The following is a 19,994-nucleotide window of genomic DNA, read 5'->3' as shown; positions in this document are numbered from 1 at the left end:
TTGCTGCCTGCACATCAGCCAGGGGTGCTGTTGCTGTGACCACCCCTGCTGGTACCGAAGACTCCCGACTGGAATTCCATCGCTCCACAGCCCAGCCCCAGGACCCAGTTGCCCACCCACTCCTGCCTCTGGGGTTGTCATGTCGGGGCAAACACCATCTGTGACCACTGACAACCCCCGGCCAGAGAGGCAGAGGGGCACCAGCTTCAGTGCCACCGAAGTTGGTGTCCTGGTGGAGCAAGTCCTGGGGCAGTATGATGCCCTCTTCGGAAGTTCCCGCGCCGACAAGGAAGGACGGACTCGGATCTGGACTGACATCGTGACTGCCATCAACGCGGAGGGGGTGGCAGTCCGGGACTTACAACATGTCAGGAAGCGCTGGGAGGACTTCAGGTCCAGGACCCTGAACAAGGCCCGGCGCCTCTTGAAGGCAGCGGATGCCAAGGGGCGCCGGGGCCACTTGTCGGAAGAACAGATGGGGGTCCTGGAACGCATATCCCCAGCGCTCCATGTCCAGGTCCTGGAGAAGCAGACCCGTCTGGAGTCGAGCGGTGAGTGTACATGCATCCTGATTGTGAGCAGTGCGTGTGGTGATTATTCGGTATTGTGCAGGTTGCACATCTGTTTGTATGGGGTCGAGTATGGGTGGGGGTGTAAATGGCCGTGGGGCTGACACATGCGAGGGCTGTAATGTGTGAGACATGGATGGTGCTTGTGTGTGTAGGCTTGCATGGCAAATGCAGTTGTGCGTGCACACATGTTTGTATGTATGTGTATGTAAGTAGACATGTCCGTGATGTCACGCATGTATGTTGTATTGGGCTGCATGTATTAGCACTGTGTACATGTGCATGTGTGTGTATTTGACAAGGGTGCAACAGTGATGCAACATGGATGCATGTGACTGCGGTATGTGTAAGCCTGATTGGCAGATGTGACATGGATGCCCGTCTGAACAGTGCCACACTTGGCCGAGGTGTACACATGCATGCAAGTGTGGTGGTGTGTGTACATGTGTGGTGCACTTCCTGTGTTGCATGTGATGTCTGGGTCACCTTTGGCTGCTCATGCTGTTGTATGTGTATGGATGGTGGTGGCAGTTGCGATATGGCTGTGGTATGGCTCATGTGTGCGAGTTGCAATGACATGTGTGTTGGGGATTGTGATGACATGTCTGAGGTTTGCCAATGCCACTCATGTGCAACTGTCATGTGTGTATGTGTCCATTGTACAGTGCCCTGATGCCTGTGTTTTGTTTCTCCCTGTGTGCAGCGTCAACTGATGAAGAGGGCGGAGAAGGTGCTGTGGAGCACAGCGGCGGGGATCCGACCGCCAGCCGGAGACGCAAGGCCCGGCTCCCCTCCCGTGTTGTCATCTCGTCGGGGAGTGAGGAGTCCGGTGCCGCGTCCCAGGCCGCAGCTGCCGGGGGGAGGTCCAAGAGGCGGAGGTTGGAGTTGGACTCCTCGGCAGCAACAGGGGAAGATGGCACGGAGTCATCCAGGTTGGTGGGGGGTCTGGTGGAGGAGGAGGCCGTGCAAGCACCAGAGACGGGGTCTGGAGGTGGGGATCCCACTGGTGCTAGTGGTGCAGTCCAGGACCAGGGACAGGAGGCAGCACAGGCCGCCGCGGAGGTGCCTGTGTGCAATCCTGTCCCCGATCCTGTCCCTGCATCATCTTGCACCAGCAGAGATGCCTACGTCCAGACCCGTTTCCAGGCAGGGGATGAGCTGACGTCAACTGGCCTTCCTCTGCCTGCGGACGTGGCTATCCAGGTCCGGGTTGAGCCTGTCCTGGCTGGTGTGGCGTTGCGTCAACGGGCCATGCGAGGTGACCTGCAGTCTTTTCATGGAGAGACTGCACGTCATCTCGAATGGCTCGTTGACCACGTCAGCCTGCTGGGACAGGTCACCCAGGCCGGATTCCTCCGTCTGATGGGGCTTGCTCCGACCCCCTCCTCAACTGGACCCCCTACGCGCCAGTCTTCCTCTGTGCCATCTTCCCACCCATCAGTCACCTGGGTGCCCTGTGGAGCTGCCTCTGACGGTGCGGCCAGGCTGGTGGAGGAGGCATCCCTGCCACAGTCGGGAGTCGGTGGTCCAGCAGGGGTGGCCACATCAACAAGTGCACCCCAGCCGGCGGAGGATGTGCAGGCAGCAGGAGGCAGTGCACGGGCAGAGGCAGAGCAGCAGCAGCAGCAACATGGTGGGAGCCATGAAGGCTCGGGGCTTTCGACATCGGAGGGGCAGGCATCGGCCGGAGGGCAGGGGGACCCAGGACAGAGAGTGTCTTCCGTGTGGCAGCGGTTGGGCCACGCCATAGGTGCGGAGCGGCGGCGGGCAGAAGAGGCGCGGCTCACAATGGTCAGAGCGGAGAACTCCATGCGGAGGGCCCTGAGGCGGGCCGAGTGCCTCGAGGCAATCCGCAGGGGGTTGGAGGAGGACACAGCGTCGTCCCTGCGGACCCTCGGGGCCATGGAACTGGACCGCCTCCGGGACATCGAACATGAGTTCGATGATGCCCTAGCCCGGGACACCACAGAGTGAGCCGCTGGACTTGCCCGCCGCCTTTGTATATAGTTCTTTAGTTTTAGGTTTCCTTTCTTTCGTATTATGATTTGGAGTCGACGGACACTGCTCCACTTTTTGTATATAGTTGATTTTTAGGTAGATTTTTTAGTAGGTTTCCTTTGTTCAGTTGGGCTCATGGACCCTTGTTATTTTTGCATGGAGATTTTTTTACATTTGACTTTGGACAAAATTTTTTTCTATTTGGATTTCAAGTTTCATTTTTTCATACGGACATGCAGCTTACTTTTTTCTCATTCACATTGTAGTTAGTTTTCTCTCTTTAGCATTCTTATTTTTTTTCAATACAATTTTGTTTGCATACTTCACTGTGTGGTATCATCACATTGGTTTCATGCATGTCATGTTGTGTGTTTTCCCATTCAATTGCAACCATTGTGTGTGACGGACATGGCTTCATTAGCTTCATGAACATTGCGGGTGTAACATGTGATTTCCATTTCCATGTGGGTGAATTGGTTACTTGGTAGGGCTTTTTGGCTGTGGAGGCTGACCATTACACACATGATTGGGGATTGTGAGGACCTGGTGGGGGCTGCCCATGGTGGCTGGGGGGTGGGGGTGGTGGGAGACATGACTGGGGGCCTGGTGGAGGGTGCCCATGCACTGCTGGGGGGTGGGGGTGCAGGGGGACATGGGTGGGGGCCTGGTAGAGGCTGCCCCTGGTGGCTGGGGGGTGGGGGTGGTGGGAGACATGAGTGGGGGCCTGGTGGGGGCTGCCCATGGTGGCTGGGGGGTGGGGGTGGTGGGAGACATTAGTGGGGGCCTGGTGGAGGATGCCCCTGGTGGCTGGGGGGTGGGGGTGGTGGGAGACATGAGTGGGGGCCTGGTGGAGGGTGCCCCTGCACTGCTGGGGGGTGGGGGTGCAGGGGGACATGAGTGGGGGCCTGGTGGAGGGTGACCCTGGATGCTGGGGGTGGGGGTGGTGGGAGACATGATTGGGGGCCTGGTGGAGGGTGCCCCTGCACTGCTGGGGGGTGGGGGATCAGGGGGACATGAGTGGGGGCCTGGTGGAGGGTGACCCTGGATGCTGGGGGGTGGGGGTGGTGGGAGACATGATTGGGGGCCTGGTGGAGGGTGCCCCTGCACTGCTTGGGGGTGGGGTGGTGGGAGACATGTGTGGGGGCCTGGTGGAGGGTGCCCCTGCACTGCTTGGGGGTGGGGTGGTGGGAGACATGAGTGGGGGCCTGGTGGAGGGTGCCCCTGCACTGCTGGGGGGTGGGGGTGCAGGGGGACATGAGTGGGGGCCTGGTGGGGGCTGCCCATGGTGGCTGGGGGGTGGGGGTGGTGGGAGACATTAGTGGGGGCCTGGTGGAGGATGCCCCTGGTGGGTGGGGGTGGTGGGAGACATGAGTGGGGGCCTGGTGGAGGGTGCCCCTGGTGGCTGGGGGGGTGGGGGTGGTGGGAGACATTAGTGGGGGCCTGGTGGAGGATGCCCCTGGTGGCTGGGGGGTGGGGGTGGTGGGAGACATGAGTGGGGGCCTGGTGGAGGGTGCCCCTGGTGGCTGGGGGGTGGGGGTGGTAGGAGACATTAGTGGGGGCCTGGTGGAGGATGCCCCTGGTGGCTGGGGGGTGGGGGTGGTGGGAGACATGAGTGGGGGCCTGGTGGAGGGTGCCCCTGGTGGCTGGGGGGTGGGGGTGGTGGGAGACATGAGTGGGGGCCTGGTGGAGGGTGCCCATGCACTGCTGGGGGGTGGGGGTGCAGGGGGACATGGGTGGGGGCCTGGTGGAGGCTGCCCCTGGTGGCTGGGGGGTGGGGGTGGTGGGAGACATGAGTGGGGGCCTGGTGGAGGGTGCCCCTGGTGGCTGGGGGGTGGGGGTGGTGGGAGACATGAGTGGGGGCCTGGTGGAGGGTGCCCCTGGTGGCTGGGGGGTGGGGGTGGTGGGAGACATGAGCGGGGGCCTGGTGGAGGCTGCCCCTGCACTGCTGGGGGGTGGGGGTGGTGGGAGACATGCATTGTTGATCAGTAGTGCAAGGTGACATGTGGGTTGGCTGGGGGGCATGCCCATGGTGGATGGGCTGCCTGCGGGACATGAGCAGGGGTGCAGGGTAGTCCCCCGTGGTGTGGGCTGCCTGCAGGGGCCGTGGAGGTTGTGGAGCATACACCTGGGAGGACCCACACGGCCAATTCACGTGTAGTACTCCCCAGAACCCCTGAAATACACATACCCTGCAGAAATCGCGTGTGGAACTTCCCGCACACCCCTGGAATACACATACCCTGCTGAAATCGCGTGTGGAACTTCCCGCGCACCCCTGGAAAACACATACCCTGCTGAAATCGCGTGTGGAACTTCCCGCGCACCCCTGGAATACACGTACCCTGCTTGCACGGGGCCAATCGCGTGTGGAACTTCCCGCGCACCCCTGGAATACACGTACTCTGCTTGCACGGGGCCAATCACGTGAGAGACTTCACGCGAACCCCTGAAATACACGTAGCCCGCTCCCCCAGGCCCGATCGCGTGAGAAAGTTCACGCGAACCCCTGTAATACACGCAGCCCGCTCTCCCAGGCCCGATCGCGTGTGGAACTTCCCGCGCACCCCTGGAATACACATACCCTGCTGAAATCGCGTGTGGAACTTCCCGCGCACCCCTGGAATACACGTAGCCTGCTTGCACGGGGCCAATCGCGTGTGGAACTTCCCGCGCACCCCTGGAATACACGTACCCTGCTTGCACGGGGCCAATCACGTGAGAGACTTCACGCGAACCCCTGAAATACACGTATCCCGCTCCCCCGGCCCGATCGCGTGAGAAACTTCACGCGAACCCCTGTAATACACGTAGCCCGCTCCCCCAGGCCCGATCGCGTGAGAAACTTCACGCGAACCCCTGAAATACACGTAGCCCGCTCCCCCAGGCCCGATCGCGTGAGAAAGTTCACGCGAACCCCTGTAATACACGTAGCCTGCTTGCACGGGGCCAATCGCGTGTGGAACTTCCCGCGCACCCCTGAAATACACATACCTTGCTCGCACTGGGCCAATCGCGTGTGGAACTTCCCGCGCACCCCTGAAATACACGTTCCCCGCTTGGCGTTTGCTGTTTGCCAGCCCAGTGAACTGGTCCAGGGTTAGCGCAGCCCTTTGCGATGATTTAGCGATTTTGATGGCTTTTCCTTGCGCGAGGGCGTTCTTGGGGGCGTAACTGGCGCTGCTGCAGGGTCGCTGTGATTCTCTGCACCACGGCTGGTTTGGGAGCCTAAAATCCATGAATACGCTGTGCGCGGAAATCGGTTTTAGCGCACGTGCCTGGCGCAGTCAATTGCACGCGGACACTCTGCGCCAGCCGCTTGCGACACTTTTCTGCGAAATTCTATGAATTACCCTCTATATCTGTCCTTAATGTTCGCTATCAACTTAAAACTGTCCTAAGAACACAATTGCTGTCCTGAAATGTTCCTAAATACACGAAAATGATGTGTCATGAACAACAGTACAACTGTTTGTAGTGTTCGCTACCCAATTGAAAGTGTTCTAAGAACACAATTGGTGTCCTGAAATGTTCCTACATAAACTAAATTACACGTGTGTGAAGAACACTATATCTGTCCTTACTGTTCGCTACCAAGTTTAAACTGTTCTAAGAACACACGCGGTGTCCTGAAATATTCGTTTCACGTGTGACGCACTTTTAATTACTTCAGAACCCGAACAGTGTCCGTAGGACATCAATGCGCATGCGCTAACCAATCTCCGTGCACTTGGTGTCCTGCGGACAGGCGCTTCCTTCTCAGACTAGTTCGCAAACAGATCATATGACCGCGCCCACGCTCATCGTGTGTCCTGAAATGCGGACACTGTTCGTGTCCCCGAACAATTTAAAAGTACATTTTCAGTTAATCCATAATATTTTTCAATAAAATATCACCATGGCACAAGTCCCACATAGCAATCTTGACTTTCTATATACGTTTTGAAACTTTCAGATCCTTTTTTTGTGTTTGATCTGTCTGCGCACAGTGCGCATGTCCGCGGAGCGCGCACAAGCACCCCTATAAAAGACCACACCCAAGAGCTTATTCCCATTGTGTTTCTGGCTATTCATCAGAACACAGTGATTTTTGCTGCCACCTGCAGACTACACCATCATCGACATGGCATCCTTGGCTGCTGAACTGCCACTTGGTGCTGCACCTGCTTCAGCACCACCACCACCCCCTCCACCACCACCACCTCCCCAAGGGCCTGAAGAGGGGAACAGGAGTGAGGATGCGGAGGAGGAAGAAGAGGATGATGAGAATGAGGTAGAGGAAATCCCTACTACCCGCACTAGGCATGAGTCTTGGGTGTGGCGGTTATTTACCATTCATGGGAATGGTTTGAAGGCTCGTGCGAACCATGTTACCTGCAATGAGTGCAAAATGATACTCAGTCACGGGAAGCATGGTAACTACAGCTTTGGGACCACTACTATGAAGCGACACCTGAGGTCATTTCACTCTGGGGCTATTCGCAGGGTTGTACCTTGCGAAGAACGTAGCAGGTTGATTTCCTCTACTTCATCCTCTTTTTCTGATCCTGTCACCACAAGGACCACCTCTGTGGGACAGCGTCTTTCTCAAGCTGCCTCACAGGCCATACAGAATGCTGATGACCCTTACCTTTCGAGGGTCACAGTTGTATGTATGTACTGCGACACAGTACTCTGCAGGGGGGAGCGACTTCGGAGTGCTTTTGAGACTATCGTCTCAGAGCACGAGAAGACCTGCTCACTACCCAAATAAAACCCACTCTACATCTTCCTCTCTCAGCTCGGCCTTTCTTATCCCTGTGGTTGGTGTCCCACCCTTTACCCTCCTTTACCCTCCTCTCCTACTGTGTCGTGTCTGAAAAACCAAAAAAAAATACAAAATTACAAAAATCAAAAAAAAATAAGGCTCTTTTCAGAGCCACCTTTCCCAGTTAAAAAATAGAAGTGAAAATAAATGAAGCAGGGCTCTTTGTATTTTTTAGAAGTCCGCGAACAGTTCGCGAACATTAAAAAAATTGGGTTACTACTCCGTCACAAACATTGTAATTTTCTCTGGAAAGAAGTGGTGGCTCTGAAAAGAGCCTTTGGGTGGTGTTTGTAAGTCAAAAATTGTAAATGCTTAACATCTACTTCAAAATCGTTGTTGTAATTCCAAAAAAGGTCGCAATGCATTTTGTACATTTCTCAGAAAAATCTGATTGCCAGCATAAGTAAGATGTACTACAAAACATAATATTTTCATTGTGAAAAGAAGACATGCCAAAATCTCTTAGAAAGCCAAATGAAGAAGAACAAAGCCACATTTGTCTCTGCGCAATCCGTGAAAATATCACTTGCGAATTAGGAAACATGTCCATAACCTTCCTCAGTCCTTCTTTCATAGCAAATTGCAAAAAAAATCCAGTCACATGCCCTAAACTGTTCCCTCCACAATGAATTACAATTATGTCTGGATGTTGCTCTGTCTCCAAAGTAGCACAGAGAGGTAGCAAATCCAACCACTTCATTCCACGTACTCCATGCCAGTGTACTTCCACATGTGGGAATCCAAGATCTACAGCTACTCCACAGCTTTCTGCATGCACCTTCAACCAATGTATCCACGAATCTCCTAAAATCCAAACAATCTGTTTTCTGAAACACACAGCCATAGCTATCTTTTGTTCTCTCAGCAAAAAGAGTATCTCAAAAAATCTCTCCTAGCACAACACACCCACCAAACTTTCCTGACCAATCCCTTTCAGTGCTTATTCTCATTTGCATGACTTCTGAACCCAAAAATCCCCGGATGTAACTCCCGATGTCCTGGAACTAGCGCCATGTCCGCGGACATATCGTAACATGAACAGCCCTTCTACCATTTCCACTACACTCTCTCTGCCATTCCCTCATTGGATGTACCTCAAAAATCACATGACCATGCACCAATCACATTCAAGACCTCTACATCTAACTGCATCATCATAGATCAGCACTGCAAATGTACTCTGAATCTCTCTGAGTACAAGTGTCATATCATTGGCAAGCAGCATCTACCACAAATACTGTACAAGTCTTCAAGATTTCTACTTGCAGCTCCCCGCATATCCATATGCATGAACACAAACTTCAGGTATGCATATTTTCTGTATAGTACATGACATAGCTCTCAACCATTTTTGTTTTACAGGTGGGTGAAATCACCCGATTTTGTTTTTAACGGGTGAGACGCCCATTGGAATGAATGGGTGTGCAGGAGGCTTGGCGGGTGAGTCTGCCCTTTACAAGGCGTGTGACACCCACCAAAAGCGTGTGACTTGAGAGCTATGATAGATGAACACATTTTCAAACAGACTTTTACCTTGTAAAATCTGTTAAATTAATTTACTGTACTTTTTTCAATTTCCTAAAATCAACTACCACTTATACACCTTTATACTTTTCACTTTCTTTAAACACACACACTCAAATCATGTTAAACTGACATTTTTTAAATGAAATATATAGACTACATATATTCAAACAAAATTGCATGCAAACACAATCTATGTTTAAACCTTTATAAAAATACTTATACAATTTCATATTTTTTGTTTTTATTTATTTACTTAATTACTTTAAATTAGACATGACATTGAGGCGCTATTACCTAGAACAGTTTACTTACAGAAATAGTGGTATTCACTAATATATTATAAATTTCACAAGACATAGTAAAGATATTTTATTTTTGCTACAGTTAGTCATTCAATACAGTTTGTTCATTAAGAACATATCATATACACTGAACTGATGCAATGTATCTTATGTAAATAAATTAGTTTAATAGTTTTACAGAAGGCACTGAGGATTTCAATTAAAAAAATCAATATCTAAATTAAAAACAGTGCTATATACAAACAAACTTACTAATTTGAAGCTTTCACAGTTGCAGTGAAGACCAGTTTCCTGAAAAGAAGCAGCCGAATTCGAAGAAGAAAGAAAAACTAAGAAGTTACCTGTTAATTTTAAAAAAGTAAGTAAAATATCACCATATTATTTAATCAAATATACTATAACATTAATACCAGCTATTTTGGTTTCTTAAAATAGAGATTTTGTACCATTTTGTCCAAAAATGTCCATGTCGTAAACAGCGATTTACAACCAGAATGGCCCACAAATTTCTATTTTTGGACACACAAATTGAACCACTACAATTTTCATATTATAGAACAAACAACTGTTTTAATTGTATACATTACATTTACTATTTGTACTTTTCCACACCACTAGCTTACTTTTTTTTTGTCATCTGAACCCCAGTTTAGTGACACATAAATTCAAGAATACCTACCCCTACTAGTTTTAGTTCCCAATGCACAATCACACACCATTACATACATCTTTATCATCTTACTCAAACACTCATGCACACAGCACACATACATTCCAGAACACCCCAACCCATATCTTCTTTATTTTTTTCAACAGACCCTAAAGAATGCCTACCAAAAGACAACTCCGTAGAAAGCAACGCAAAATTAGAGCAAATGAGAATAAAGGTGTCCAACATAAGCATCCATCTCTAGCAGAATTTGTAAAAAAAGATGAAACAAAACAGCTAATACAATCATTTAGTGAAACACAAAAAGTTTCAAGTACAGCAACTTTGCTTCCTCTATCAAAATGTAAAACAAACCAAAAAACAATTAACAGAAAATCACCTATCAGTACAGATAAAACCACGTCTTCAAATTTTAGTATAGTGCAAAGTAAGCATACCAAGAAAAGTATTTTAGCCAAAATATACCGTCACAAAGTCCTTCAAAATCTTATAAAAACAGGAGAGAAATCAGGTTCAAAGCTTAAAACCTATCATAGGAAATTAATCTTAGAAGCATTGATGGACAGTGCAATTCTTCTCAAAACAAATGTATTTATTTTATTGTTAAACAAAATGAAACCACTAACAAAACTAATAACTAAATTACAAAAAAGACTTCTCAATAAGCGAAATGTCAACAGAAAGAACTTCTTAAGTATCTGCGGAGGTGAATGGAATCACACTACGAGCACAGAACCATATTTTAATGAAGAAGCGTACAAACAAAAGCAAACAAATACAATTGCCATAAATAGCAGTGGTCGAGGTTATGAAAAAGTGAATAATACCATAATGGAACAAGAAGTACTACTTACAAAAATATGCCCTGAAAACCTAGAATTACCCCTCCATTCAACTGAATCAGAACGTCTAGTGTACAAATGGCCATGCACGTCAATGTGTAACATTCCCAAACAATGTTTCAAATCTTTACACCAATTCCTAAATAAATATGTAAAAAGCAAAGACAAAATCAAAATTAAATTACTGCAAAATATAGATACCTGTCCAGTGCGCAACTACACAGGACTACAAGGATATTCATTGGCCTGCATTACAGGACCTACTTGTAAAACCACTTTCCATGATATCAAAAGGATATCAACACATCATTCAACTATAAGAAATCTAGTCTATAAACGGTACTATGCCAAAAGTCCTGCTTTAGCACTAGCAAAGTTAAATAACATCCTTCTACATGGTACAGCAAAAGACCTACTTGAAGAAATTCACTATATCCAGAAAAAATATTTTGGAAGTGAAAGACATTTACAGAATGAAATAGCTTTAAACCAATTAAGCAACAATTCTACACATGGCAACCTTTTGCTAAACACATACAAAAAAGAAATACTAAAATTTAAAAGTACATCAGCTGAAGTACCAAACCATGTATGTGTATGTTGCCGTTGAATTTTTTATAAAAGTAACACAAAAACTGTGGACCTATCATACAAAATAGAAGACAATGAAGATTCTAAATGGTTTGAATTAGCTCTCTACTTTCTAGCAGAAAAGAAATATGAAATAACTGAGCCCTTAATACTTTGCAGTTATTGCACCACAAAACTTGACAACAACCAAACTCCTTCACGTTCTATCACAAATAATTTGGAATTATACCCAGTACCAAAACCTCTACAACAACTTAATTTATATGAGAGCATCATAATTCAAACAGTACACCCATTTCAAGCAATAATACGCCTTCAACCAAAAACAGCAAAATTACCTCCCTCTGAATTGGCAAAAGGTATTCGTGGAAAAGTAGTTTATTTACCATTAAATCTAAAAGAAAATGTGCATACTCTAGGAGTGCAACGTCCAATGCACCAATCTTTAATTATATTAGTAAATGGAGTACCTACAAAAGACAAAAAAATATGGCAACAGCTGGTAGATTTATATAAAGTTAGACAAGCCTTCCAATATCTTAAAGAGAATAATGAATATTACAAAGAAATTATTATTGAAGAAAACTTGAAAGATACAACTGAAATAATTCAAGAAACACAAGAAGCTGGTCAATTTGAGCTACTAGATCCTGCTACAATATCAAATACTTTAGACCAGTACACAATTCATCCTTTGCACTGTAATGACACCGTACAAGATGTACTGGAAACTTACCAAATGCGTCAAACAAAAGGATCGCCAATCAGTATATGGGAAAAAAGTATAGAAGCACGTGCTTTTCCTCTACTCTTTCCAACTGGCAAAGGAGGAAGATATGATGATAGACCTATTCAAATATCAGCTTCAGAATACCGCTCATTACGGATGTATTCTGAAGATCCCAGATTTAGACAAAATGTGGAATACAAATTCCACCTACTCTTTGAAAGTGAACTAGCAACTTTATGTTACGGAGTTGCGCACATATTAAAATCAGGATCACACTTTCAAAATATGACAGCTACACAATTATTAGAGAAAGTGCAACAAAAGGATGAGATTTTACAATCAAATATTACAAATCTATTAGCAAATATGCGTTGTACTAAAGAGTACTGGTTTCGACGTCATGGAGATGTACGCTGTATGATCAGAAACCTTGGCCCACCCACTTGGTTTGTTACATTAAGTTGTGCAGAATATGCATGGGAAGATTTACATGATTTCCTACGCATATCAAATAAAAACAAAACAAACATAGATATTCTAACACGTGGAGAACTTTGTTCTTTGGATCCTGTTAATGTTTCAAGATATTTTCACCATCGCTTCCTTGCTATGCTACATTTTATTTGTAATAAAACTGTTCCTCCCCTTGGAGAAGTGCAACACTTCTTTTGGAGAAAAGAATACCAAGCCAGAGGAGCACCACATATCCACATGCTTTTATGGATTAAAAATGCTCCTAAATTTGGTCAAGACAGCGATGCCACTGTTTTACAGTTTATTGAAAAATATGTCACTTGTCAAATTCCATCAGAAGCCACAAATAGTGATCTTTGTGCACAAATTTTACAATTTCAAAGACACAAATGTGGAAAATATTGTCGTCGCAAATACAAAAACAAAGGCAAATACTACACCAAATGCCGATTTGGTTTCCCTAGACCAGTTACAAATACAGGTCAAGTTAGACATACTGTTAAAGGAAAGTCACCTAAAAAAACATATTACATAAAAAGAAAAGAAGAAGAAAAATATATCAATGATTATAATGCAATCATTGCCCACTTATGGAATGCAAACATAGATGTGCAGTACATTGCAGACAATTCTACTGCAGTTGCACGATATGTCACAGCATACTTAACTAAAGCAGAAAAGACAGAGCTCCAAGACCTCTGGAATGACCTGTCATCAGATAAAACAGAATCTCAGAAATTATACAGCTTGGGCATAAAAATGCTCACCCATAGAGAATGTGGATCTTATGAAGCAGCTGATCGTTTAACTGGTACTTCATTGTATGGTAAATCTGAAAATATAGTATGGCTAAGTCTTGGTCCAGCTAAATCTAGAAAAAGAGTTCTAAAATCATATGAAGATATAGAAACAATAGCCAAACATTATCCCAACAGCCAAGACATTTTAAAAAACAATTTATTGGACACATACTACCCAAACAGAAGTAATACTTTGGAAAACATGTGTCTATACCAAATAGCCCAAAACTACACATACAAAAATAATATGAAACCCGATGAAAAAAAGGTAAATATAGAGTGACAGACTGTGAAGGCAGTTTAGTTAAACTCACTAAACCAAATTTAATTAATCATATCAAATTGTCAATGAAGACTCCTCAACATAAAGAAGTATATTACATGTCTCTGCTACAACTCTTCAAACCATGGAGAAAAGAAGAACAATTACTAGATAACTATGACTCATATGAGGATGCTTTCAAAGCAAATGAAAGCACTATAACTGATGTAAACTTTACACAGTACAAAACAATGTTGCACAATGAACAGCAACATGAAGAAGAACTCCAAGCTCAACTAGATAAGGATACTCCTGACAGTAGTCAACCTTCTGTAACAGGAAGCCAAGAACCACTGGGAGAACCACTAATAACAAATGAGGCAGAATTAGCTATGATAGAAGTAGAAAACACCATTTGTCAGTATGAAGATAAGGAAAACTTAACTATACTACAATCAAAACTAAACAATGAGCAAAGTAGCATTTTTCAAGAAGTAACAAAACAAATTGCACATGGTGTAAAACATGAAAATAAAGAATGTTCCTGCCATAATTATAAACCTATACTACTGTACTTCAGTGGTGAAGCTGGTTCTGGCAAAACATTCCTAATCAAAATCATTAGTAAGTTCCTTCAACAATTGACAAAAAAGAAACTGTCAGCTGTTGTCACTGCCCCCACAGGCTTAGCTGCCTACAACATAGGTGGTGTTACATTACACCGATTACTACTATTACCAGTAGAACACCAGAACAAATTAGACTATTACAAACTTTCTGCAGAAGCTGCAATGGAATTATGCAGAGTATTGAAACAAATGAAAATGCTACTAATAGATGAAGTGAGCATGGTCTCCAACCTGATGTTAGCTTTGATTCACCTCAGATTACAAGAAGTCCTCCAAACAGACTATGAAGAGCTCTTTGCAGGAAAACACATTATTGTTTTTGGAGATCTGCTTCAATTAACATCAGTAATAGGTGAACCTATTTTTAAAACATTAGCGCACAAACTCTGCCGTAAAACTGTTGGCAGCATTGGAAATGTCAACCTTTGGCAACATTTCCAATACAGATAATTAACAGAAAACATGCGCCAATCTGCAGATCTCACTTATGCCAACATTTTAAAAAGTTTGAGAGTTGGTATACTTTCTAAAGAAGCAGAAGCAACATTGAAAACCCGGCACATTAATGCACTTTATGGCGATAATGCATGTGCTACAGATGTTATGGAACAATTAGCCCACAAAAATGTCAATTGTATGGCCGTAATGCCAACTCTTGCAAGCTGTTTCAAATTCAATGAAATCATGCTAAGTAAAGAAATGCAACCAATAATGGAAATTAGCGCCACAGAAAATACATGGTATGACACTACCCATGTGTGACCAAGCCCCAACAAAACTAAATAATTTAGAAAAATCAATCTCAAACACAGCAGGCTTAGAAAAGATGTTAAAATTATCCTTAAGTTGCAGAGTAATGCTTAAACGTAACCTTGACGTGGACCAAGGACTAGTTAATGGAGCACTGGGTACAGTTGTTGGCTTTCAAACATACCCATGTGACAACAAAATTCAGTTTGTCAATATACTCTTTGACAAACTTTCAGAAGTAAAACGGATAGGACGCTCAACAGCTAGATTCCTTCTCTTCAAAGATATGTATGTACGCAGAGAACAATTTTCTCTAAGTCTTGCATACGCAGTCACAATTCATAAATCACAAGGTCTTACCCTAGACAAAGCAATGATAGATATTGGTAACACAGTCTTTAAAGAAGGCATGAGCTACGTAGCACTATCACGCTTACGTACACTTGACGGTCTATTTCTAATCAACTTTGATGCAAGTAAAGTAAACGCTGATATTCCTTGCATTTTAGAATATAATAGACTTCGCTCACTATACACTCCCCATCTAAACACATATTCTGTTCCACAAAAACTAAAACGTTGTAAAAGAAAACTAAATAAAACTGAAATGCAACAGGACGTCACTGGAAATCCTCCAAAGAGAGTAAACGAAACTAATACTCCATCAAGTACCACAAACAAAAAAGAATCAATTAGAGAAAGTAAATCAGGTACTTCTTTAAAGAAGGAAGACAAACTCCAAAAAAAGCAGTTAGATACAGAACTACCTGGACCATTTAAATTCTCAAATATAGTTGGTGTAAGTTGCTATGCAAATGTAGCAATGAATATTCTATTTCAATTACCACCAATTGTTGACAACATTTACTCACACAGTACAAACCCATTGTGTTTGCAAATGTTAGTACTTCACAGAAATGCAGCAAACAATCCTGACAACACATATAGTGTTTTTGGAATAAGACGACAATTGGACTACTGTGCTGGAATGGTGAAATTCACTATAAACTCACAGGAAGATCCACAAGAATTTCTAATGTACTTACTACAAGTACTGGAAAACAAAAACATACCTATAAATGAAATCTTTTAGATTTCATACATGTGGAAACATACATGCACTCTCTGCAACAATGTGACACAAGAAGAAATCCCCAATGAACGCTTCATATATATATCAATACCAAATTGTGAATCCATTCCATTTCAGCAACTTGTACAAAATGCAAACCATGGTAGATTATGCTCTACCTGCAATTTAGATAATCGCTCCACGTTAGTAACACAAACACATAGTAAATACGTAATACTAATGCTTCTACGTTACAATGCAGATGGTACCAAAAACAACTGCAAGCTGACTGGATTCACACATGGTCAAATATCACTTGGTAAGAAAACCTTCACAACAATAGGTATAATCTACCACGCAGGAGCCACAACCAATTCAGGGCACTACACTGCATACATAAAAAAGAAATGTGGATGGTTTGAATGTAATGATAGTACCATTACTCTAAAGCAGAGATTACCAGCAAATCTTACAAACACTTATTTGATGTTCTTAAAACCAAAATTTGATAAATAAACTGTATTTAAACCTTTAAGTAAATTTGTGTTACAAAAATATAAACTGTTAGAATACTCCAAAAGCTATCTAACTGCTCAAAGATTCTACAACAACTAATCAGATAAATGAATACCACTAAACTAGACCAAAAATACACAGTTAGAATATGCCAATTGGTATCTAACTGTCCCAAAATTGTAAATGTGTGTTAAACTAATATAAACTGGTAGAATACTCCAAAACCTATCTAACAGCTCAAAGATTCTACAACAACTAATCAGATGAATGAATACCACTAAATTAGGCCAAAAAATACACAGTTAGAATACGCCAATTGGTATCTAACTGTCCCAAAATTTAAAAATATCCAAATAGGTAAAAGAAAACCACTACAATATATTAAAAAAATAGACAGTTAGAATGCGCCAATTGGTATCTAACTGCTCCAAAATTTTATAATATCAAAACAAATGAAGAATCTGTTACTGTTCCAAAAGAAATACAACAAAGAAAAGTATAAAGCATTAGCCAGAAACAACAAGTGAACACTGAAAACAAACAAACAAATAATTGTAGCATAACAGAAAAAGGGTTTTTTTTTAAATTCAACATGGATTTTTTTTTCTCCCACAGACCCAAATTGCACAGTACTCTGATTTGTACTCTACTAAATATGAGGGTCAAAAAAAAATAAAAGTATATTGCTTATACAATGTAATAAGTCATTACAAAATACTAATACTAACATGCTATTTTCTTTTATCACAGAAATGAAGAAAAAAAACATGGACTCCCATTACTAGACCAAACAGTAAGTATACAATAATAAGGACAACCATAGCAGCACATAACATCCATAGTATCTAATACCTTTGTTTGTTATACATTTGTTTTTCACCCAAAGTTATAAACAAATATGAATGTGATATGCTCTGGTGGTTGTTGCCAGGGCATAGAGTCTTGGGTGCATGGCCAAATGGCCATGCACCCAAGACTCTATGCCCTGGCAACAACCACCGCAGCATATCGCATCCATAGAGTCAAACATTTCAACTATGATCTATGGGAAACTTTTAATGCCCGCGAACAATATGAGTGTTCTTAGAACACTTTGAGCTTGCCAGCGAACAATTCGGACACCGTTTTCAGGACACCCCCTACGAACATTTCAGACCAACGCGATAGTTCTTAGAACACTTTCAACTTAACAATGAACAATACGGACACCGTCCTAAGGACACCCCCTACGAACATTCCAGGACACCGGGAGTGTTTTCAAAAACGTCTTCAGAACACCCCCATCTTGTTTATTTGCGAACAATTCAGGACACCGCGAGTGTTCTTAGGACACATTCAACTTGACAGAGAACAATACGGACAGCGTCCTCAGGACACCCCCTACGAACATTCCAGGACACCGGGAGTGTTCTCAAAAACGTCTTCAGAACACCCCCATCTTGTTTATTTGCGAACAATTCAGGACACCGCGAGTGTTCTTAGGACACATTTAACTTGACAGAGAACAATACGGACAGCGTCCTCAGGACACCACCTACGAACATTCCAGGACACCGGGAGTGTTCTCAAAAACGTCTTCAGAACATCCCCATCTTGTTTATTTGCGAACATTTCAGGACACCGCGAGTGTTCTTAGGACATATTCAACTTGACAAAGAACAATACGGACAGTGTCCTCAGGACACCCCCTGCGAACACTCCCCGGACACCGCGAGTGTTCTTAGAACAGTTTCACTTTGCTTGCGAACAAAAGGGACACATTTTGACTCCTTAGAACACCCCCTAGTCAGTTTATTTAGAAAATTTCAGAACACCCGTGATGTCTGCAAACAAATCGAACACAAAAAGAACATCTAACACATAAAAAACACAACTTTCATCCTATCTCACACACTCCCACCCTCCCCAAACACTCCTACAGACCAACACACTCTACAAAATACACATTTTGAACAAAGTTTCACCGCGCAGTCCGGGGACGTCCAGGAATCCAATATGGCGGGCGCTACCGAAAAATCTGACGCGCTTCACGCTCTACGCCGTCCAATCAGCGAACACTTTGCATGTCCGCGAACATCACGCAAGACGATTGGCCAATTCGGACACTCTCCGCGGAGCGAACAGGGAAGTGTATCCGCAAACCGAACACAGATATCACTAATTTTTAGACTAATTAGACTAATTAGACTATTACAAACTTTCTGCAGAAGCTGCAATGGAATTATGCAGAGTATTATAACAAATGAAAATGCTACTAATAGATGAAGTGAGCATGGTCTCCAACCTGATGTTAGCTTTGATTCACCTCAGATTACAAGAAGTACTCAAAACAGACTCTGAAGAGCTCTTTGCAGGAAAACACATTATTGTTTTTGGAGATCTGCTTCAATTAACATCAGTAATAGGTGAACCTATTTTTAAAACATTAGCGCACAAACTCTGCCGTAAAACTGTTGGCAGCATTGGAAATGTCAACCTTTGGCAACATTTCCAATACAGATAATTAACAGAAAACATGCGCCAATCTGCAGATCTCACTTATGCCAACATTTTAAAAAGTTTGAGAGTTGGTATACTTTCTAAAGAAGCAGAAGCAACATTGAAAACCCGGCACATTAATGCACTTTATGGCGATAATGCATGTGCTACAGATGTTATGGAACAATTAGCCCACAAAAATGTCAATTGTATGGCCTTAATGCCAACTCTTGCAAGCTGTTTCAAATTCAATGAAATCATGCTAAGTAAAGAAATGCAACCAATAATGGAAATTAGCGCCACAGGAAATACATGCTATGACACTACCCATGTGTGACCAAGCCCCAACAAAACTAAATAATTTAGAAAAATCAATCTCAAACACAGCAGGCTTAGAAAAGATGTTAAAATTATCCTTAAGTTGCAGAGTAATGCTTAAACGTAACCTTGACGTGGACCAAGGACTAGTTAATGGAGCACTGGGTACAGTTGTTGGCTTTCAAACATACCCATGTGACAACAAAATTCAGTTTGTCAATATACTCTTTGACAAACTTTCAGAAGTAAAACGGATAGGACGCTCAACAGCTAGATTCCTTCTCTTCAAAGATATGTATGTACGCAGAGAACAATTTTCTCTAAGTCTTGCATACGCAGTCACAATTCATAAATCACAAGGTCTTACCCTAGACAAAGCAATGATAGATATTGGTAACACAGTCTTTAAAGAAGGCATGAGCTACGTAGCACTATCACGCTTACGTACACTTGACGGTCTATTTCTAATCAACTTTGATGCAAGTAAAGTAAACGCTGATATTCCTTGCATTTTAGAATATAATAGACTTCGCTCACTATACACTCCCCATCTAAACACATATTCTGTTCCACAAAAACTAAAACGTTGTAAAAGAAAACTAAATAAAACTGAAATGCAACAGGACGTCACTGGAAATCCTCCAAAGAGAGTAAACGAAACT

This window comes from Ambystoma mexicanum, chromosome 2q (assembly GCF_040938575.1).
Source record: "Ambystoma mexicanum isolate Mex_15411 chromosome 2q, UKY_AmexF1_1, whole genome shotgun sequence".
NCBI classification, from domain to species: Eukaryota; Metazoa; Chordata; class Amphibia; order Caudata; family Ambystomatidae; genus Ambystoma; species Ambystoma mexicanum.
Note: the sequence above shows the minus strand (reverse complement) of the source record.